Raw genomic sequence first — 24,185 nt, forward strand, 5'->3', positions numbered from 1 at the left:
CTATCTACAAGCTAAGTTTATTGGAATAGTTTGTTTTTTTTTTTTTATTTTATAAATAATTTTATCAGGCAAAATCCAAGACGTCAGTCTTGATGTCCATATTGTGGTTTAGTAATGTCATTCCAGGTATTCCTCAAGGTAGTGTTGTTGTAGCTTTGCTATTAATAATTATGGTGCACTGTAGGTATAACCTAGCGTTCTAGCCAGTGTCCTTTTGAACCTTAGCTGCAACCCATTTCCTCCTGTTGCACCTTTCAAACCTTTTTACAGTCAATTTATGTTTTACTGCTGAATGACCTCATATGTCCCAGCGCTTGGTCTTTAGCCTAAATTCTACATTTTATTCTAATAATCATCATACTAGTGACAAATGTCAAGGTCTGGGAAAACAACTGATCACGTATACCAATGATGCTACTCTTCTAGTTGTGTTTTCCTTCTCTGTGCCTTAGGTCTGTGTCTACAGAATCTTTGAATAGAGATGGCAAGTACATGTATTCATGAGTGGAGTCAGGCATGAAGTTTAGCTCTTCTAACACTCGGTTAAGATAGTCAGTAATGAATAATTTTACCATTGCCTCTTGATTTACATTTGAATGCAACAATGTTAAGTGTCAGTGAATCTTTAAGAGTTTAGGTTCAAGCTTTAATAAGTTTGTTCGTTTGTATGGTGTTTTAAGTTGCATGGAACCAGTGGTTATTCAGCAACGGGACCAACAGCTTTACGTGACTTCCGAACCACGTTGAGAGTGAACTTCTATCACCAGAAATATATCTCTTATTACCCCTCAGTGGAATGCCCCCAAGGTGGCAGGCCAAGACCATACCGACCACGCCACTGAGGCACTAACCTTTCATAAGAAATTTACTTTTGAGGAGCATATGTATAATATTCCTTCCTCTGTTTCTCAAGAAGTTGGTATCTTGCAGAAGTGTTTTACAATTTTTCAAGTTGAAGTTGTTAAAATAGTTTAGTGCTTTTCTTCTTCTTCCTTGTTTGGAGTATTGTTCTCCATTGTGGTATCCAATTGTTGACTCATCTCAAACTAATATATGGAGTTATGTCATCAGTCAGGTTTATTTTTCCCACTTTTAATGTTGATTTGTGGCATAGACGTGAAGTGAGTTCTTAAGTTCGTTAGCATTTAAAATGTCCCTAAATAAACATCCTCTGCATTCTTTTATACGTGGCCTAGCTATTTTTGCTCGCAAAACTTAGCAGTCTGCTGCTGCAAACAGTGTCATTTTCAAGCATCAGGTTTAACACTTCGGTATGCTGGGAGTTTTATTTTGGCTACAGCTAAAATGTGGAATACATAGTTTGCCTAGAGTGTTTGTGGAATGTTTTGATCTTTAAATATTTAAGTAAGGATCAAATTTATTCCTGCATTGTGCCAACATCTGAATATCAAGTGTATTGGTTTTATTTTCTTTTCCCTCATAGGTGTTTTATTCAGAACATTTTCTTATACCTTGTCTCTCTGCAAGCTGATTTCTCTTAGGAGCCCACTGGGGTTTATAGTCTATTAACTCTCCATTCTGTTTTCAGTTGAAGATTTAAAGAAAGAAGTAAGGGTATCTGACCATAAGCTGAACAAGAGAGTTTTGTAATCAGTCTGACCCACCTTAGAATTGGGCATGCTAGATTAACCATGATTATATTTTGCAAGGAACCAGTGACAGCTAAAAAGCCATAACTTGTTGAAGATTTTCTGGTTTAATGGGAAAAAATATCAGATTACTAAGAATAGCCCATATTTTAAAGGACTATGTTGCTATCAATAACTTTATGTAATATGTATAAGCAAATTTTTTATTAAATAAAATTATATGTACTTTATTTATCTGTTTTATTTATTCTCTGATAGAGAAAACCTTAAAGATCTGAGATGTGCCTTAAGGAAAATCCGAGTGAATAATTCACTGGATACATGAGATACGTAACGGCACTTGGCCTAAACCTAATAATCAATCAATCAATCATGTATTTAAAAGAATATACAGTACGGTCTACAAGGTTTGCCACACATTCCAAGTCCAACAGCCACTGCCCCCCCCCCCCCCCCCCCTCCCCCACCCCCCCCCCACAAAAATAGGATTACCAACCCACTGGAATAGCACCTTGGCGTGATCGGTATGGTCTTGGCGTGCCACCTCGGTGGCCGCGAGTTCGATTCACGGGCATTTCATTGAGGAGTGAGAGATGTGTATTTCTAGTGATAGAAGTTCACTCTCGACATGATTCGGAAGTCATGTAAAGCCATTGGCCCCGTTGCTGAATAACCACTGGTTCCATGCAACATAAAAACACCATACAAACAAACTCCACTGGACTATGCATAGAACGTGTAAACAAAATCTTTACTATTAAATAATTGTTCCTTGGCATCTTTATCAGTCCTCTAGTTAGAAGCCTGGGAGTTGTAATTTACGTAAATATGATAAGTTAAACTACATATATTGAAGTACCTATAAACAACTCTGCTTTGGAATTTTCATTTGTTAGATTACACTTTAAGAACAGTAGGTCCCTTACAGTGTATAGTCTGAATAAGTGAGTCAAATGTAAGATGTGACGTGTATCAACCTTTCTTTAAGAATACTAATGTGCGTTTATTTTCAGCAGGCGAAGAAATTGAGTGCAAGTGGGTGAAAATATGTGATGGATAGAAAGTGTGACTAAGAGAAGTAAAAAACAACCCACAGAACTAATGGCAAGAAAATAGAAAATATTGGAAGTTCACTTAATTGCCATATTTTTGCGACATGGCACATTGCAGTAGGAGGAGACTTCAGTACTCGGTCCCATCTATGACCAACATTAATGATGCTGACAATGCTGCAACAAAAATTTAAAGGTAATGCCAGTGAAGCAAGTATTTTCTGCTCCAAAATACATTTGAACTCATTACCTACATATTCAAACTTAATGCTCTACCAGAATTGTCAGTAGATTTGATTGGAATGCAAGCAAAACTATATAGCATTTCCCGTTTCTCCACATTTAATAGTGCATTTACAAAATAGTGTATCATTTCCAAAGCCCAGTTATCTTATATAGCTGACGGTTCGACTATTATATGTATGTTATAGCTCGACACAAAAAACTACTGGACCAAATTGAACAGAGTCAGACCATATATGTAGATTTTATAGGGGATGGGTTTTAACCAGGTACCATTTTGATCTGGATATTCAGACATGCTAACTCCTTTACTGTTATTCCTGGAGAAATAAGAAAACTACTCTGACAGAACTTTTCATGAGGATTCCAAATAGTATGCTCTAACTTCTCTTCTACGATGAAAAATAACAATGACGTTATGATTCAAACAATGGCAGCCTATCGTTGCCTGCCATCCCTGCTGGCTAATACCTACATAAAGTAGACTGAAGGTTAGTTAAAGTGCATGCTGCAGATATCTCTTGTCTGTTTTATATGTAAGAGTTGAGAGATTATGAGGAGACTTAAGTTTCGTCTTCGTCGCCTCTTAACGCCAAACGATGCAGAACCTTTTTGAAATTCTTCTGATGTCTGTTTTGCTTTATCTTCCACAAATCTCCACTCATCTTTTTGGATTAGATTTATTGTCACACCATGCTTCATAAAATTAATTTGATCTATGCAGTGCCTGCCATTTATAAAACCAGCAGTTGTATCTCTGAGTATTGTATCAAGCAAGTCCCTTTTCCTTGTCATATACTCTACAGATGAACAATTTCCACAGGGCAGATGTGAGAAGAGAGGGCCTGACAGGTCGTCTGATAAGAAAAAGAACTTTCTTTTGTGCTTACGTTGCTTCTGGGATATAGGATTGGAAGGTAATTAGGATTCACAGAAATTTTCACAACTGAAGAATTTGAAGGAAAGGTGACAAAAATGGGTAAAATCTCCTTCAGGTATACTAACAGAAACCAGACTAAATATGTTAGGATGTGGCAGTCTGAGAGTAAGATCAGCAGAAAAATTTGGGAGGAGAGGAAGAGATGTTTAAGTATTGTCACCGAATCACCAGGAAAAGTAAGAGCCAGAGAAGAAACAGAACCGAGAAGATTGGTGAGAAAGAGGACAAAAAGAGTAGGTAAAGTACCAGGTTCCAGAGGAACAGTGAATGAAATGGAGAAGGAAGCATATATTGTTCTGTTAAGCAGGTAATAAGCACTATGATAGAATGCTGTAAATTTTACAGAGGAAGAAGTTAAACTAACATTAAGGGTGAGGTCGGGGAACACCGACCTATTAATAGCAAAAATTGCATAAGAAATCCAATTTGTACCCGAGAGAGTGCACACTGTGCCCAAAACAAACCACACAACATGGCCCACCTATGGTATACACACTCCTAAATCCTCAACTTAGAAAGTAAGTGTCATATTTTGCACTTGAAAAATTTTGGAGACCTCGGTCGGTGTTCCCCTACTGTGGCGAAACACCAACGGGTGGGTTGGGGAACCACCAAAAACCAAATTTCATGTTTTGAGCATAATGTCACTGATGATCAGGCTTCCAAGGCAGTAGGCTAGATCAGAAAGACTTAATGACATAACTTCCTTGTTTTAGCATAATGACACTGATATTGCATCATAATTCACTATCACCTTCAACTTTAGACAAAAAACACTGTTCCATCTTTTGTTAGGTTTTTCTAAGTATTTCAAAATATTCAAAATTGCATGCATTGGTGTTGGCAGTTGAAGTTCCCCACACCACCATTTTTTTTTTTGTTTTTTTTTTTTTTTTTGTTACAACAATGACATGGCAGGCACTTTTTTTTTTGAAAGGCATTTCGCAACCTTGAAAGGACGCACTTCATGTCACTTGATAACAAGTCAATATGGCTAAATATCGTAATGAAAACTGAACTCAAAACAATCATGACATATTCACCGGACGTGAGACATTATATGAGAAGCATGAAAAATAACAGACATCCAAAAAATCACTTAAGGTAACAAGTCTAATGCCCTCAGTCAAAGAGGGTTAAAGGAATTCCAAGACTGGGATACCCTCTCAAAAGTGCTAAAGTTAGCTCAATTTACTGCAACTTTATAACCAGCATATTTGAAGGCTGCTCTGAACCTTGAATTAAATTCAAACCAGAATCAATCATAAATGCGTGATGCTTGAGGCTGGTGTGGTGTGTGTCAAGTTTGTTCCATGTGATTATGGTTAAATGGTTTCCTTGTTCAAACTTCAAAACCACTCAGTCAAATTAAATTAGTTTTGGCAGACGTCTTTGTGCTTTTACCAATTAGTCACATTTGAGCAGAGAATCTGGAATTCAGTGATTCTGACTATAATAGAAATCTCTTTATAGCATCTAAGAGTCTCCAGAATTGTTCTTGGCATTGCGTATTTTATCAAATTGAAATAATTTACTAAGTAGACTTGCCTATAAGAGACTAGTTATAGCACATGGAAAATTTAATCCGAATATGAAATTTGAACAAGTAAGTGTTTCCAGGCCTCTGATGAATTAGTGAGTTTATGACCAAAAAATCTGTCCAATTAGAAATTTAGATTACAGGCCCAGAGTGCCTGTGATAGTCACAAAGAAAAATTTAAAAATTATTAAAACATGAAAATAGTTTCGGTTAATTTTTCAAGTCTTTTCACTCTGCTCATCTTGGAGTAGAAAGACTTGTTCTGATTTACCATCTTCTGCACAAAACTGTAAACTAAGGCAGTACCCGGTTATTGGCAGGGGTTCCGTTCTGATGGCTTGATGATAAGCAAAAATTGCAGATAACCAAAAATCCGCGATTATCGGCGCTGATAACCAGATTTTGGCGTGGATAACCAGATAATGGCGCCTTTGTTAGGTGTGTATTTAGCCAATACTCATCGGCGCTGATAACTGGAAATCGGCGCATTTTGGCTGGTGATTTTCAGCGCTAGACAAGCACCAAGAAACTAGATCTCCAATAACCATGTTGATTGCCTTATGAGAATTTAATATTTTGTGCTTTCCATCAAGTTCTCTTGTAAAATTGCCTGCCACGTGGGAAGTACATAAAATATTTATAGATTTTTGTATTCCACCGGACTTCTCACTGAAGTCTATGGCTCAAAGATTTGGAAGCATATATGTACAAGTATTCCGGAGACTTGCATTTCTCACAATTTATCTTTACAACAAAAACATATTTTCTGAGTTTTACCTTCACTAAAGATGTTTTGGTATCCATATTTAGTTATTATTTCTACAAGAACAGCCAAAGAAACTGATTGAGCCTGGGCTGTCTTTTCCTATCATAAGACACAATCCAGACAGCACTGGCTCAAGACCATGTCATGCACCAACGTTCCAGGATCTGTTCAACAGGTCATGCTGAAGACCTCTACCAGTGTGTACCTCAACAACAAGCAACCTAAACACTTGCAGAAGCTTGTTGTATGGCCGATGAATGGAGACCTTTCCTAACCTTTCACAGCACAGATCACTGGGGCATAGTGCCACCTGGTCATTCCTATTGATCCACTTGCCCAAAGTAACAGACACCACTTGAGCGGGTATGGACTGAGTCAGATGAAGTGACACCCTGCTGGTTATGCCTGAGTCCACACGTTGGCGATTGATGATTGTGGCCACGCCCACAATTAATGGTTTTTTATCTTGGAGGAATAATGGGAGGAGACGCCTTGCTGCGGGATAAGTGAAGCCACTCAGGTCGCTGGCCGCCATATTGGGACTGGCAACTGAATCCCTGGGTCGACCGTAGGTACGCGACCTTGCGATGACTAAGGTGTCATTCTTTTATTTTTGATACGCTATGTTATTTTAATTCGTTCCTTTAGTTTTCTTGTGTGCGTCCTCTTCTGCTTACGGTACACATAATTTCGTACATCCATTTTATCCGCAGACAGTTAACACTTTTACTGAAACTATAATGCCTTGATGAAAAAAATAAGTGAATTTGAGGGAAGTGAAGCTACTATTGAATTCATTATGGTATTCAACACCTTATTTGACATATCAAATTCTCGAAATCTAAATATCAAAGGATTTAAAAGACCAATTCAGAAGAATAATGCAAGTGATATTAAAGATTTTCTAATAAAAGCAGAAACATATATCAGATCTTTGAGACTTCAGGATGGTAAGACATCTTAAAATAAGTTCGAAAAACTGGGTTAATTGGCTTTCTCTATTGCATACGAAGTCTTCAGATTCTGTACGAAACCTGTATTGCATCAGATGGTGGGCCTTTACAATTTTTGATGACCTACAAAATCAGTCAGGATCATATTGAACTATTCTTTGGTCAAGTAAGAAGTATGGGAGGCCATAAATGATAATCCAACAGCGAGACAATTCTCTGCTGCTTACAAAAGGCTACTTGTACATAATTGAACTTATGGCCATGCCCATCCAAGTCGGTGCCCATATTAACTGTTTCAAGCAGCATAAAAGAGCAGGTTGCAGTTTCAAGACATCGAGTTTTAGAAGTTCAAGAAGCATATTCAGATGGCAAGGAGATGATTATGATTATATTCCAAACTATTACCACTTAACAAAATGTTCAAATAAAATAGTAGCTTATATTGCAGGCTTTGTTGTTTTAAGTGAAAAAAAAAGTGTCTTTACAGTGTGAGGTCTGCATTGATGCATTAACGTAACAGACGCCAATTTTCGTCACACCTCATCAAATTAAAAACCAAAGGAAAATTGGTGTATTCATCAAATGATTGTTATTGATATATCAATACATGCGGAGACAATATGAGGGAAATGTTGTCCTGCAACAAAAACACGTGGGGAGAGTTAACTTCCATAAATTAGTTAGTTCAGTATTGGCAGCTTACAGAGGCAAAACAATATTTTCAGAGTTCGATTATCACATGTATGATACTTAACCATTGGACAATCATTTGCACTTATTGATTAAAAACAATAGTTGAAAAACAAAAAAAAATTTGCAAGTGAGATATAATTATCTGGTAAGTGGATTACTGCTAAACTTCAATCGCAGGTCGCAGGAGAGAGCCGCCAGATATATATTAGTTAATTCATTTTAGCGGTCAATAATTCCTAATAGTAGGCGATAATAAACAGTAAAGACTAAGGGATTAGCAGGCATAAAGAGAATAGCTTTAATTTTGTGCCAGTAATAGGTTATATGTATATAATTGTGAAAAATTTGTATTGTATTTCTGAGTAATAAAGCAAGGTATTATATGATGAAATAATTTAACTATGTTCTTTAAACGAATGATAAAATATCTAACACTTTTTGCCTCCATTTATGCCATGAAAAGACGCATTATGAAAATCAAAAGATGGGAAAAAAGTAACTGAAGCGTTTTTCTATTGTAATCCTTATGGCTGTGGTCTCTCTTTTGCCAGTCCTAGCGTGGCTGCCACGCGGTAAACTGGCTTCACTTTACTGAACGGTCTTACCCAAGCGGGGCGTCTCCTCCCATATTCCTCCAAGGTTTTTACAGGATAGCAATGTCCGTGAAGGCATTATGATTCATGATGGTTTAATTGTGATTTAGTTACATTAATTGCCAGTAGACACAAGGACACCATCGCGTCATGAACATGGATGCCATCATAATATAAAAAGTATATCAACAATACTGAGATCTTGAATCCAATATATATTTTACTAAAAACAGGAAATGTCTTTTCATCTCCTACCTCAGAATATTCATATCATGAGTTTTTTCGTATCTTGACCGCATTTTACATGTAAAATGGCTAATCCGTTCCAAGCCCTCCAAAAAACACCCCAGTAAATTTCATAATAAATCTAAATTGACCTATAAACAATGAAATACTACAACAATTTGGACCATTCAATGCCTAACTTAATACGTACTAATATGTATGTACCTGTAGATAAAGTGTATTAGTGTACATGGTATACAAGAAATACTGTATGTACATACGTACGTACATAGTAAAATGTGGAAGCTTACCTTTCGAGTGAGGCTATCTCCGAAAGTGGCGACAGAGGAAGGAGGACAAACGGAAGCAGATACGTACACTTAACTTTACGAAACACATAAAAAAAAACAAAAAATTTCTGGAAAACATAACTAAACTTTACGAAACAAATTAACAAAACTGTAACCACTTACTTTACAAAAAACTTAAAATTAAATTTTTTTTTCTCTTTTTTATTTTAATTTTTTTTTTTCAAAATTTCAACTTCTTCGCCGCTTTCAACTTTCTGCTTTTTCGTAGTATCACTTGGTTCTTCCTTTTTGCTTACTCCTACTAAAGGCCTCTAAAAAATAACTATCCAAGGAAGATTGCTTCTGCTTGATTTTGACAATGTTCCTGAAATGGCTCAGGCAAACGTCATCGAACTGTGCAAGCATACGACCTGTGTAAGCCTTTCCGGGGTGTCTCTTTTCTACGAATGATTGCACCTTATGAAAAGCAGCTAGAGCATCCTTAATTTCAGCCGTTGTCATAGAGTCGTCGTCCTCCTCCTCGCCGCTGCCAGAGAACTCTTCTTGAACGACGTTATGTTGCATGGCCTCCAACTCCTTCAGGTCCATCCATCGTAAGCTCCTCTTGGTGTCCTCGAGAAGGTCATTGATGTCCTCGTTGACGACCAGCCCATGGACTTGCCGGAGTGCAAACGATTCGTCGTCAAGATCTGGTTGGCGAAACAGTTTCAGGATCGTCAACTGTTCCTGAATCTGCAGCACCAGCTTTGCCCACGTTGAATCCCTTGAAGTCTCAGGCAGATACGGCATCAGGCCAGAGTTTCCTCCACGAGGGAATTCAAGGTTCGCCTCGAAACCTCCTGCCAAGCTTTGGTTGATGAGTCGTGTGGTATCGGTGATGTCGAAACATCTCTGAAAGATGTTTCGTTATACAGCTTCTTGAAGTTCGATATCACATGCTGGTCCATTGGCTGGAGGAGAGGGGTGGTGTTAGGCGGAAGATAAGAACCTTGATAAATGAATACTCTGCTAGGACATCTTCCTCAAGGCCAGGAGGGTGAGCAGGGGCATTGTCCAACATCAGCAGACATTATGAGGGAGGCGTTTCTCTTCCAAGAATTTCTTCACTGTCGGGCTGAAACACAAATTTACCCACTCTCGGTGAACAAAGTCTCGTTACCCAGGCTTTCGCATTAGCCCTCCACATCACTAGAAGCTTCTCCTTAAGCACTTTGTGGGCCTTGAAGGCTCAAGGAGTCTCTGAATGATACACAAGTAGGGGCTTCACCTTGCAATCCCCACTGGTGTTCGAACAAAGTGCGAGCGTATGCCTGTCTTTCATAGGCTTATGCCCGGGTAGATTCTTCTCTTCCTGCGTGATGTACGTCGACGAGGCATTTTTTTCCAAAAAAGGCCCCCAGTCTCATCACAGTTGAAACTTGCTGAGAACTGTAGCCTTCGTTGAGAGTCATCTCGTCGAACGTCTTAATGAAGGCTTTGGCCGCTTTTGTGTCCGAGCCAACCTCCTCCCCATGCTGCACCACCGAATGGATACCAGTCCGAATTTTTCGAACCACCCATGAGAAGCCTTGAACTCTGGGGTTGGCATCGATGTCCCTTCTCCTACGTCGTCTTCGGCCTGGGCAATCAAATCGCCGAAAATAGCGCTGGCCTTGTGGCAGATTACCGTCTCCGTTATTGTATCGCCAGCGATTAATTTGTCTTTTATCCAGACAAGAAGCAGCCTTTCCATTTCATCATGCATGTGGGTCCTCTTGCTGGACAAAATTTTCACGCCCTTGGAAGGTGTAGCTGCTTTGATGACATCCTTCTGCTTAAGGATGGTGCCCTGTTGTCGACGGATTTCGGCCGTATTCCTTGGCGATCACACTCAATCGCATACCAGCTTCATACTTTTTAATTATCTCCATCTTCGTCTCCAAAGAAAGCATCCTCTTCTTTCCGTGAACTTCAACTTTCTTGGGACCCATGACTATGTATATACTGTACATAATTATGTTATGTAGTATACATATGTAGTAAAGTTCTCACACAACACAATAAAGTATACTACAATGAAATCACTAACAAATTTACGTTAATAAACAAAATCGTATAGAACGAACAAATTCCGCGTGCTTACGATACCGATGATGCCGCGAAGTGGCCGAAAGAGCACGTCGCTACGTAGATGCATTATGGGATCATGGGAGAGATGCTGACCAATAGGAGAGAAGGATCTTATAGCAGTGACTAGCATCAGGAACCAATGGGAGAGCGGGAGGATGGTAGCGAGTCTACTCAGTTGGCGGTGCACAAGTTTTAAAATTGTTATCGGTGGTCTAGGCGAATCTCGGACTTTACAGCAACAACCTTTCGTATCTTGAACAATTTTTGTATGTATAGCTGCAAAAATCTTCGTATTTTGCTTTCGTATCTCGAGTTTTTCGTATCTCGAGGTACTACTGTATTTCAAAACTATTTAAACCGAAGGGGAATTTGGGGAATTTTTTAGTTGATAGTAATTTCGTCCTCTTGTGGGTTTACATACGTATATGAAAATATATCAATTGTGAGGTAGAGCAAATTAGATATTAAAGGGTATTTGTAGCTTGAATAATTATATATATATATATATATATATATATATATATATATATATATATATATATATATATATATATATATATATATATATATATATAGGTATATATATATATATATATATATATATATATATATATATATAATATATATATATATATATATATATATATATATATATATATATATATATATATATATATATATATATATATATATATATATGTATTTATGTATGTATGTATGTATATTTACTAGGGTCCACTGTTAAAAAAGTTAAAATTAAAGAGATTTAATTTCTAATGGAATTAAAACTGCAATAAATAAAGGGAAAGGACATATCTATATAAAATTATGATTTTTTTTTATATAAAAACCACAAGACAGAGTGGGAAGATTTACGTATAACTACACTTTCTCTTGCCTTCCCCCGTCTATTTTTAGAAGTTTCAACCTCTCTTTTAAGAACTTTATTCTATCTCTTTCTCTTTGTTCTGAAATGCCCTACAGTTCGTAGACAGTACAGCTAAAATGAAATGATTCAAAATTATCTACTGTGCAGGTAAAGGCATACAGAAATAGCAATACGTAGTAGGTTGTAAAATATGTGCGAGCGCTAAATACGAAAGAGAGAGAGAGGAGCTGTCCTACTTGAGCGAGTGAAATTATTTAGGAATTATTACAGAGATAATTGTTATTTTTATTTTATTATATTTATATTTAATGCTACTTCATTTACACATAACTGCACATACATACTACACATATAATGGATCTATCGGTCACTTTCGCCTGACAATTTGGTATTAGGGCCTCTTCTAAATTTTTTTGCAATTAATCTTAAGAATTTTGGTAACTTCAAGTATTGTTATAGAAAATAACATTTAGTGGGGCAGATAACAGAAAAATCGTGCAAATGATGATACAAGCATCAAATTTGGCACAAGTGTCCTCCAAGATAAATTAATCAAATCTGCCCAATTGGCTGATTGAAAATCCAAGACGGTGGCCATTTTCAAGATGGCCACCCAAATAACCACCTGAAGTAGATGTTTTGCTTAGAATTATTTGTAGTTGTCTGAGTGTCATGATCTAATTGTGGATTCCTGTTTTGAAGCCTACTGAACTATATTTTCCTGTTTAAAAAGCACTCTGAGACATTTCTCAAGAAGACCACCAGATGTTTTGTCTTTCTTTACTTAAGTTTTGTCCCGGTTAGTTACATTTTCAAGTTATGCATACTGTGCTGCTGTTTTCTCGATCTGCTACTGTTTCACAATATGCAGCTGCAGAGTGCTGAGCAGGGAAGGTCTGCCTGAGAGCAATGCATCTTCCTTTGCAAACCCTCTTACAGGAGCACTTTGTCAATTCTTGACAGCATGCTGCAATCGGTGGTAGTGTTGTGCAATGTATCTGCCATGCTTCTCCTTTCTGTGCCCAACCACCCCCATTCAGCTGGACTGCTCATGTGTGATTACAGTGGTTTTTGCCTGGCCCAGATGATCCCAGCCTGGTAGGCTGCACTCTTTGCATGTTCTCTGAGGCTGCCTGTTGGTGGAATTGAGTTGTATGGCCTCTGCTTGCGGGTAAACAGATCTAGTCTTGCGTTCATCCACACCAGTGGCTGCGCTTGATCTGTCGTACATGAGGACAACGAATCTTTCCAGCCTCTGCATGTCAAGATCACGAATCAATGTTGGATGCTGGTGAGACTGGTGAATGTTTCAAGTAATATCATCAAATAATTCCAAGTCTGCCATGAGATTCTTCACTTTCCCACGGAAGGAAGACACAATTGACACATCCAGTGAATCCGTGAAAGTAGGGGATCCCTCTAGCTTTCTCAAGCCAATTGCAGAAACTACCTCATGGACTGGAATCCATCGCATATGGGCTCCTTGGCAAAGGCAATACACATTTCCTGAAGACCTAGTTTCTGGAAGGATGCAGTACAGATATTGCTATGACTAGCACATCTGTGTCATTAGCCTTGATTGATTATAGACCTTGCTCCCATCAGTCGTTGCATCCTTAGCATGAACAAATATTTGACTGTCAGCTTCTTCATGACAACATGGGGACACAGCATCCACAGACTTCACTGTGTTGCTAATGGCATCCTCTCCTTTTGTGACGATGACTGTGCTTGTGATTTCTGCTTCACACATCTTTTTGGCCAGGAAGTGAAACAGTTCAGTCTTTGTTGCTGGGGTCACGAAGGAAGCTTTGCCAGTTTCCTGGTGTCTTGCTTGTTTCTGTCACTCTTCTTCTGATTCCTTTCCCCATTTTTTACCTCGTCTCTGATTTCAAGACTTGATTTCTTGTATACATCAAAGACTATGTCCACCCACTTTACCGAGCACCATAGGATTCCCACCTTTAGGATGATGTCTTCTCTCATAGTCATTAAATGTCTTTGAAGTACGTGGAGGTGAGGCATTGATAATTGCTGGCCGTCATGATGATTTGTATCACCCTTTGGTTCTCCCACTGGGACATTCACTTGCGCTTCAAGAATTTCAACCAGCTGTGACTTCTGACACGTATGAAGCTTGCCGCAGGGTATGACTGATTCTCGTGCTTGAAGAATTCTTGCAAGTCACACTGTCTGTTCTGGCTTGAGATAAACAGTTGCGAGATTAACTGACAGTCATCTTTTAGGACTTTCTCCTTAGAAATTCCCTCAGCCTGTTCTTGTTTGAAGAATGAAACAGGGTTCTTCTTGATTGGATGGTAGAAAAGACTTTTAGCTTTATCCTCTAGCCCTTTCATAAATGATAGAACTGCTCTTTGCCTCGCCGGTGATGTGTAGCTACCATTTCAGCTAGAGTTGGGTCTGCAATGTTCTTTATATCCAACACCATCAAGTCACCTCCTGCATCACTGCAGAGAGTGATTTCACCTTTTCAAAGAAAGATTTCTGGTAACTCGGTGTCCTGCTGCAGTATGTGGCATCCTTTATACCAGACATGGCCTCGTATCCAGCTAGTAGACAACTAACTTCAGGTCCAGCGACCATCCACCTACAAAGCGCTGACAGGTCTTCTGTCAACCCAATTGCTCCCCCATCACCTTTGATCACTGCATTATTGTGCTCATGCGCTTGATCAATCGCCATGCCAGAGAATTCTCTTCTCAACTTGTGGATGATGAAGTTACCATTGTGAAACTCCGTGGCCACGTGAATAGTGATCCACCAGGCTTAGTTAATATTGTTATTTGCAAAGAAGCAAGGCACCAGTTCTGAAAGTGCTTCACAGTACAAGTTGAAGTCTCCTTCTCTGAATGAGCGGATGAGGGTGAATATCGTGAGTTCCATGTCCAGCACAAGACTCCAGAATTGTAACTGTGGACTCTCTTTCTTCCGTTTTTCACACCAATCCTCAAAGGTTATTTCTGATGTGCTAGACTCTTCAGAGCAGAAATCATGATATGCCTTCTTCATCAGTTTGTACAAGCTGCCTGCGTAATCTGGCGTGCTTGTCTTGACTTTGCGACACTGGATGCAGACAGGTAAGACTCTGATGTACCAGTTGAGGCCACCCCTGCTTCTGTAAGTGTTTACATAATAAAAATATGGAATGTTAGTCCATATATATAAAAAGATTGCTTGCAGGAATGTGATCAGACTAGAGACGCTAAAGATGACGTATACAATAAGTATGTAGGCTAAGATAACATGCCTGTCATCTGTGGTCATTCATTTGTTTTGAAACAGTCCAAGCTCCCTGCTTGAGACAACTACCCCCGACCTATTATTCAACGGCCTACGTGATCTGTAGCGTGTCTCATTCGATTGTGTGTTCGTATGAAACTATGTCATCTGATAGTATGTTCATATGTTCGAACTACTGTCTGTTTCCTTCATACTTGTAACAGAGATGGTAGAAGGCAGAACAGAGTTAGCTTATCGTCATTAGAAGACCTGTACCTCTTTACCTAAGCTTTATCATGTAGAGGAATAGGATTAGCCATCATCATTGGCAGAAGCGATCAAGCTATCGTCATAGAAGACTTGTAACGATCATACCTGATCTTCATCATGTAAAACTTCAGAAGAATATACTATTTTTATACCTTGTGTTTTCTACAAGAACCTCACTGAACCATGAGTTCAACACATCGTCGTAAAGATAATACCGACTTCGTAAGTGATCTACAAAACCCAGACACTCCATTGAAGATGGAAGTGCAATACCAACCGACTTAGCGTATAGATTATCGCTAGTCTAACATTACCTCATAGGGCGCCTTATCATACAAGGCACAAGCCCTAATATTGGTGGCCAGCGGACCAGAAGAACTCTACAACGTCCTACGAAGATAAACCAGAATAATAAATCATGTATCATAAAAGAAATCACGACGACGGAAGCAGCAGATTCTTCAAGCAACATAGTATCCATCGTTAGTGAGCGACTTCAGAAAACAATAAGAACTCTTCAACGACGACGAAAGCAACAGATTCTTCAAGCAACTTAGTATCATTGTTTAGTGAATAACTTCAAGAAACAAAACCGACGTGTCTTTTTCCTACGACAACGCAAGCTTCGTCTCTCATTAGAATCATTCAAGAAAACATTCGTTAGTGAGCGTTTTCCGGCACTGCAAGAAACAAACCGAACGCGTCTGCAGCATCGGATTTTCAAGGGCTCGAATCATCGAAACAAACGCGCACGGGGGAAAGGGAAACTGAAGCCAAACCAGGTCGTCCGCTAAATAGAGGAGGACGACCAAGGCCGTGTGTCGTTATCGGAACACCGTGACTTCCCACAAAAGCAAGCTAAGTACAATTTTTTATTCATTTGGAGTAACTTTGAGTGTTTCCTTTGCAGGTCGAATTTCGTTATTCCTGTGGCTGAAGTTACGAGACATTCTTATCTTACTTTTTTACAGAAATTATCTATATCATTGAGATTTCGCTACTGCGAGTTTTTTTATCTTTGAGTGTCTGTTTCCAGAAGTTCTACTGAATATCATAATCATATACTATGTTAATTTTATCATTTTGGGTGATTATTAATCCCTTACGTAACAAATCATATTAAACAGTGAATATGCGTTTACGCAGTGGACGTCTGTATTTGTACAGATGCATGGATAGGGTCCGTTAAGCACCGTAGTGATTAGAAAACACACAAAACAAGTGGAACACCCGTACAAATCTAGATAAATTAGAGGTATGACTATTTCGGGTCATGACAATAAATGCTCCTTTGCAAGTCCCGATCGCAGTTTTAGCCTTGAGTTTTTGAGTTATATAAAATATCGAACCTCAATGACTCACTCAACTTTAAAAATATGGCTGGATTGCAAGGAATAACATGTCTGTAAAAAACTTTCAAAATCAGGCTAAATGCGCTGACCAGGATCCCTCACTATTTCAAATTTTAGCAAAGAATGAAGTACAAACAGTTAATATTGAATACAGTAGAGATAACTTGTCTTATTAGTAATCGCTCAGTTCCTAATAGTTCGTCATTCATTGCTTTATACGTAACCAGCAACATAATGCTAAAAACACACAATACGTTGCCGATGGTAATAAAGAGAAGGATCCTAATTATTACAAAAAGAAATAGAAACAGTAGCCTTTCAGAATCAAACAAGCAAACTCGGTTACTGTGTCACCTAGTCAAGCGGTCAAGGTTAGTCAAAAAACTGCCGAAGTATTCAAAGCATAGCAAATTCCACACAATAAGCGACTCTAGCAGAGTGGGGAAAAGCGATGTTGGTTCATACCAATATCTTTTTGAATTAAAAAGGATTTTTCCTATGAAACACACGACCGTATAAGTAATCAGAGCAGGTTTTCGTTTTAATTTTAATACATTAAGTTATAATAAATACTGGTGGATTAAGCCCAACTGTACGCGCCGTAAAAATTAGAATATCTTGTTTTATTTCTTTAGTACACGCAATATCTTGTATTTACGGACTCACCGTCTGTTGTTCGAACTTCCCTAATGAGAAGTCCGGATAAGCGAGCGCTTACAGATACCTCTATAGTTATAAAAAACATTGATCTGTATCTAGTGTAATTGTAAGATTCATCTAGGGGTATACAAAATATTATCTTACATCCTGCAATAAAGGCGTGTTTATCAAAGGGAAATCCTATAAACCTTCAAACATATTAAAATCCGTTTGAACAAAAATGAGACAGTTAATCAAATAATAACTTATATAAAAGAACAAATCATTTGTCTCATAAATCGTAACATTGTTCAAATGACCCAACAGAATTCTCCCACAACCGCAGTCGCAATTTGCACGCAAAATCTCGAGAAGCATGCACCTCGAATGTCTTAGTGCGTGTAAAAAGACTTTGCTGGGAAATGAAATTTTAATCCTTCCCGACACTCTGAATTATAACGATTTCCGCGAACAAAGCCCTAAAAGTATACATATCGTGGATACGGAAGTTATAAATATCGCATTTTTTATTGTTGCTAATTTTTAATCACGCCCAACCAGTCGTGGATGAATCTCTCTGATAATCTATCTGAAGTAATATCCGTAAAGTCATTCAAGCAGAGTGATTCAGCAGAAAGTTTTTTTTTATCTTTTATCTGTAATACCAGGAAGTTTCTCCACTAGCGAGTGATCTCTGGGAAAAAACGGATGTAATTTAACACAAAATACGGTCTAAGGACAAACATAAAAGCTATTTACGTACCTTCGTATAGATTCTCAATGAAATTTCAAAATAGAGATAAATGACGAAGTTTGAAAAATGTTAGTAATAGGAGTCATTAGGAAAATCAAATAGCCCCATATACTTTTTCCCTCAAACGTCATGCCATAAAAGATCAGAATTGGCGTATCTGCAGATTACGGTCGCTTTAAACAAGGAAAAACGACTTTCCGATAGTTTTCCAGTGCGATATACGACGACATCTTATCTCTGTTAGGTTAGAATAAATTTTTTCACCATCTTGGACTTACTTAAAAGCTTTTACCAGATACCATTACCTAAGTGATTGTACCTCATACTCCGTTTTCAGCACACTCAGGGGACATTATCAATTTTTTACGTATGCCTCCGGCTTACGTTGCGCCCCAATTACAATATAGTGTTTGGAGACTTTTAGGGGATAACCTACATGCCTATATGGATGATCTTGTAATCTTTTCTAATACCTTAGAAGTACATTCACATAAAGTAGAGCTAGTGCTACAGAGACAAAGACAAATAATCTCAGAGTAAAATATCTAAATGTGAGTTTTTTAAAAAACCGAACATGTTTATCTAGGTTTATGTGTCTGGTCAAGGTCTTAAAAGTAGTCCATGGTAAGGTGTCGGCTATTCATAACTTTCCGGTACTTATTAACGTAAAAGGGGGATACAGCACTTTTGCGCTGTAGTGGGTATTACAATCGTATGTAATATGTAACTCTTCAATGATGACAGCTCCTTTAACAGATCTTACGAAGAAGAGCGTAGATTGATTATGGTCTAAAAAGCATCAACAGGCGTTCGATATCTTAAAAGCGGAATAATGCAGCTTACTAACTTAAAAATCCCCTGATTTAAATAAGGAATTTTTTTTTTATTGCAACAGACGCCTCAGACCAAGGGGTAAGAGGGTACTACTTCAGTAAATGATAAACAGTCATTCCCTATAGTTTTTATTCACGTAAACTAAAGCCCTCTGAAAGTAAATATGCAGTAATAGGCAAGGAAGGGCTAGGTATCTTAACACTCGTACATTTTAAGTTCATAATCTATGGCTATCCTGATAAAGTCTTTACTGAACATGAGTCCTTTACCGAGTTTTTCAAAGGCTTTAATCACAGTCCAAAAGGAACTCGGTGACAAATGATCATTCAGTTTATTGGAGCCAAGATAAGATATCTACCTGGGCCAAAGCAAAATATCATAGCTGACGCATTATCCCGCAATCCCGCACATACTGCAAAGAACCATTAATTAGACTAAAAGATATAGAAACATCCGTACCTATTGTTAAAACCGTATCTAAACAAGAAAATTCCTTACCCAAGAGATCGCGAGCATTGAATATCTGGGTCGGAGCGCAGAACTGTTACAAAACTGAACAAAGCAAGCAAGTCAAACAGACATAACCCAAACAATAAACACTTTCGAAACGGAAAAACAGGGTCAGCGGCTAAGCAAAAACAATACACACTTCGAGCAGAAACCCTAAAGCAAAAGTATACTTAAGGTATGTGTATCAGAATAATGTAATCAAATGTAGTATTATATGTAGGTCCGTGACGAGGAAAACCCGAAGAACACAGCAGATGACTAACGACCAGGTAGTAATAATAATCTCTTTCATACCAATCGTCATAAACTGGTTGCATTCCGTCATCCAGGGTTCCCTCCTATGTCACAGAAAGCCAAATCACTATTTTACTGGCCTACAATGCTTACAGATATAAAAAGCACATAACTAATTGTAACACGTGTCATGAAAACAAGGGATACACTAAGACACCTGTCAGTTTAGGAGCCTATCCTGTGCCAAATCAATCCTTGAAAGAATATACGTAGAATTATTAACAGAATTACGAGTCTGACAGAGGGAATAAACACTTCTTAGTGTTAATAGTTCCTTGACACGTTATATAGAATTAATAGCACTAAAAACAAACACCGCAATTGAGTGCGTTAGGAATATTTATGAGTGCTAAATCAGTTAAATATGGAATTCAACACATAATAATCTGTGACTCGGGTGGTGTAAATCAATAATAATCTAACAACGTTGTGTGAATTCCTTTCCATTAAGAAAACCAATAATATATTTGATCACCCAGAGTCAATCGGTTTGGTAGAATAAGAGATAAATAAAAAAGTGTCAATGTCTTACAAGTACAACTCGTGATATTGGATCCGAACCGGATTATAGCGGTTCTTGCGGTTTTAAATACCTTTATCAGTTATATCTTGTATCTATAGAATTAATGCCGCAAGTAGCCTTATACGGTACGCCGCCTAGAACACTTTTCCACATATTCAAGCCAACCATTAATTTATCAATTAATATATAAAAAAAAATATATATAAATAAAAAATAAATATTAAAAAAATTAAACTAAATATGGATACAAGTGGAGTCAATATAATCACTCCGTAAGAAGTCGGAAGGGTTACAATATAATAAAAAAGGAATCACGATAATATCAATAAGCAAAACGTAACCATTAAATATCCAAATATATATGCGTAAAGATTTGACTCTAACTTAACGCTTTAGTAATGACAATAAGCTAAAAGTTCAAACACATATCCAAAAACCTACTGACATATTGTCTGTCCCGGTGATTTATATTCGTAGTCAATGAAAAAAAAAAAAAAAATAAATAAATAAATAAATAAACTAATAATAAATTAAAATAAATAAAATAAAATAAAAGAGATTTTAAACGTCAGGAAGTCTAGAAGTGAAAATGTTATCTATGGAATAATCCTATATGGAATCTTATACAGGGCTAATAATATATATAGAATTTGTATGGAAACCTTTTCATATAGTTTGAATAAGGAATATTTATTTAAGCATAATGCCAACATGAAACTAATATATTGTTCAATTTTGGTACTGCTTTTTTTTTTTTTTTTCAGACATTCTTCTCATGCGGGTGGAGAATTAAAACACTACAAATATCATTTGAAAATACTAAAGTCGTATCTTTTACAGCAAGTAAACGTAACTCTTAGCTGGCTGAGAGCAATCTCCTGCCAAGTGACGACGTCATCATTGCGTATCAGCATTTGTTCCTTTAACCTCAAATATCTGCTTACACAGGCTTCATCTGTGTGTCGTCTCTGCTTGCAAAAGCAGATTGACTGGAGAAAGGAATGCTTAGTTCATGAACTTCACATGTGGTTCATAGGTCACATGACAGGCCACATAACATATTCTTATCCGTGTGTGTAATGCAATTAGTTAAGGACTTGTAATCATTTTAAAATTAATGAACAATATAAGCAAATAGAATTTCTATAACAAAATGAATTAATTTTTTTTTTCTGAACCTCATCGACAATTAGAGTCAATAATCAGCTTATGACATGGGTAAACGGACATTTAGAATTATCAAGTTGTGGATAAGAAATATTTACTTGCAACATTAGCCTATTACAATTCAAGTAAATCACATTCATGGGAAAATGTCACATTTTCTTGAAAAAACCCAAAGTTTATATAGTAATTAGTTACATAGTGGGTTTTTCGTTGCATCTCCTACCTATTAATAATGTTTTAAAAGTTAACCTCAGAGGATGCGCACGAGAAAATTGAATATGAAACTTTTGTTAGGGCACATAGAATCATGATTAATCTTCTCTTTGACTCTTATGTTGCCTGGCAATCTTACAATTAGCTCCGTTTTCCACTTCTTTGTCTAGTAAATTACTACTGATATCGAATTTTCTTTGAGATTCGTAATGATATCTATTTATTTTTTATAATTATGGATATTTTTACAAGTCATCATAGACCTGGATAGGTTCACTCATTGTTAATGCCATGGATAAAAATGTTTGTACAGCGGACTCTTTTGAATTCCAAAATATCAGCGAATTCATGTGGGTTAAGTCTGGTCTAAATGGCTCTCTCCCCTCCCCTGTATTTGGATAGTCGTCCTGAATTTACTTGCCCTTGTGACAAGTTCAATTTCACTTGCAGGCTGATTAATGGAACCTGGTTACAGTATCCTGCAGTACGAGAGTTTCACATCGCAACTTCAAAAAATCGTTCGTCGCAGCGGACGACTACAGTCAAGTAACAACCGCCTACAATGTGAAAGGAATTTCATGGACTTCTTCGACCGACACCGTATCTCGTCGTTAATCTCGTTTTAATGCGGAATGCTCCGGCTACTGTCGGAATCGACTACGAATGGGACATACTTCCGACAATTACGACCCGAAGGATATTCAACTCTACTTTGCTGGCGAAGGACTCGTGCTGGGATGATCTATTCATCGCGAACGGAATCGTGTAGCTTAGGATGCAGAGAATAAGTATGAGCGCAAAATAGAACGTTGGACCCGCCCAGGCAAATTTTCCCCTTGTTTTAACCATTGAAAAGGCCGTTTCAATTGGCTAAAGGTGGTTGTCTGGACTGTGTAATGGACGAAAAGTTGTTCGAAAGCTAGTTAAAAGTGAGTAGTATAACCTCGGTCCATGTATCCTATATATAAGTATCAGTATCCTATATGATCATCAAATACAGAGTCGAAATATATCTTTTGCGTGTACGCAATAGGAATCTCTTATACATGATCATAAATAACAGAATCTAAATATATCTTTGCGTGTACGCAATAGGAATCTATTTAAAGTAAAGACATATATTAATCATAATTATATGAATCCATATACATATGTATAAACAAATCAGGTAGCCCTATAATCAATCCGTTACCTTTTATCTTACCAATATCTGTTCAGGTATTTATGAGTTAGTATATTGATTAATGAATCAGATACATAACAGTTAGCATAAAAATCAACGAATCAATCAGCATAATCATTAATAATTTTATCAATTCATATATGAAATTTTTTATCAGTTAAAATATGATTTTTATCATGTTAATCTTCATTCTATGCAATTATCAGAGTACATTAGTATTTTCTGTAGTCAATAAGTATTTTCTTAAAGAGATGAAGTGAAAAACTGTATCATTAATATCTCCCTGTGATCACTATTATTTACCAATATCATTGCTTTTATATTTTATTACTTGAATCAATTCATGTACACAATGAATTTTTTATTTACTTATATCTATATATTCACATAGTGTCTGTATCACACTCTATAAGTTCAAATGCAAGTCAAGTTTGAGTAATATTCAGTGGTTGTTTTGGTAGCTGACCGAGCTAATGTAAGTGTTTACATAATAAAAATATGGAATGTTAGTCCATATATATAAAAGATTGCTTGCAGGAATGTGATCAGACTAGAGACGCTAAAGATGACGTATACAATAAGTATGTAGGCTAAGATAACACGCCGTCATCTGTGGTCATTCATTTGTTTTGAAAACAGTCAAGCTCCCTGCTTGAGACAACTACCCCGACCTATTATTCAAACGGCCTACGTGATCTGTAGCGTGTCTCATTCGATTGTGTGTTCGTATGAAACTATGTCATCTGATAGTATGTTCATATGTTCGAACTACTGTCTGTTCCTTCATAACTTGTAACAGAGATGGTAGACAGGCAGAACAGAGTTAGCTATCGTCATTTAGAATACTGTACCTCTTTATCTAAGCTTTATCATGTAGAGGAATAGGATTAGCCATCATCATTGGCAGAAGCGATCAAGCTATCGTCATAGAAGACTTGTACGATCATATCTGATCTTCATCATGTAAAACTTCAGAAGAATATACTATTTTTATACCTTGTGTTTTCTACAAGAACCTCACCGAAACCATGAGTTCAACACATCGTCGTAAAGATAATACCGACTTCGTAAGTGATCTACAAAACCCCAGACACTCCATTGAAGATGGAAGTGCAATACCAACCGACTTAGCGTATAGATTATCGCTAGTCTAACATTACCTCATAGGGCGCCTTATCATACAAGGCACAAGCCCATAATACTTCCACAATGGCACTGGTCCACCCACTGTCTCGTAGTATGCTCCTATCGATCTCAGTGAAGCCATTTCTATATGAAGGCC

The sequence above is a fragment of the Macrobrachium nipponense genome, chromosome 6 (genome assembly GCF_015104395.2).
Source record: "Macrobrachium nipponense isolate FS-2020 chromosome 6, ASM1510439v2, whole genome shotgun sequence".
Taxonomy (NCBI): Eukaryota; Metazoa; Arthropoda; class Malacostraca; order Decapoda; family Palaemonidae; genus Macrobrachium; species Macrobrachium nipponense.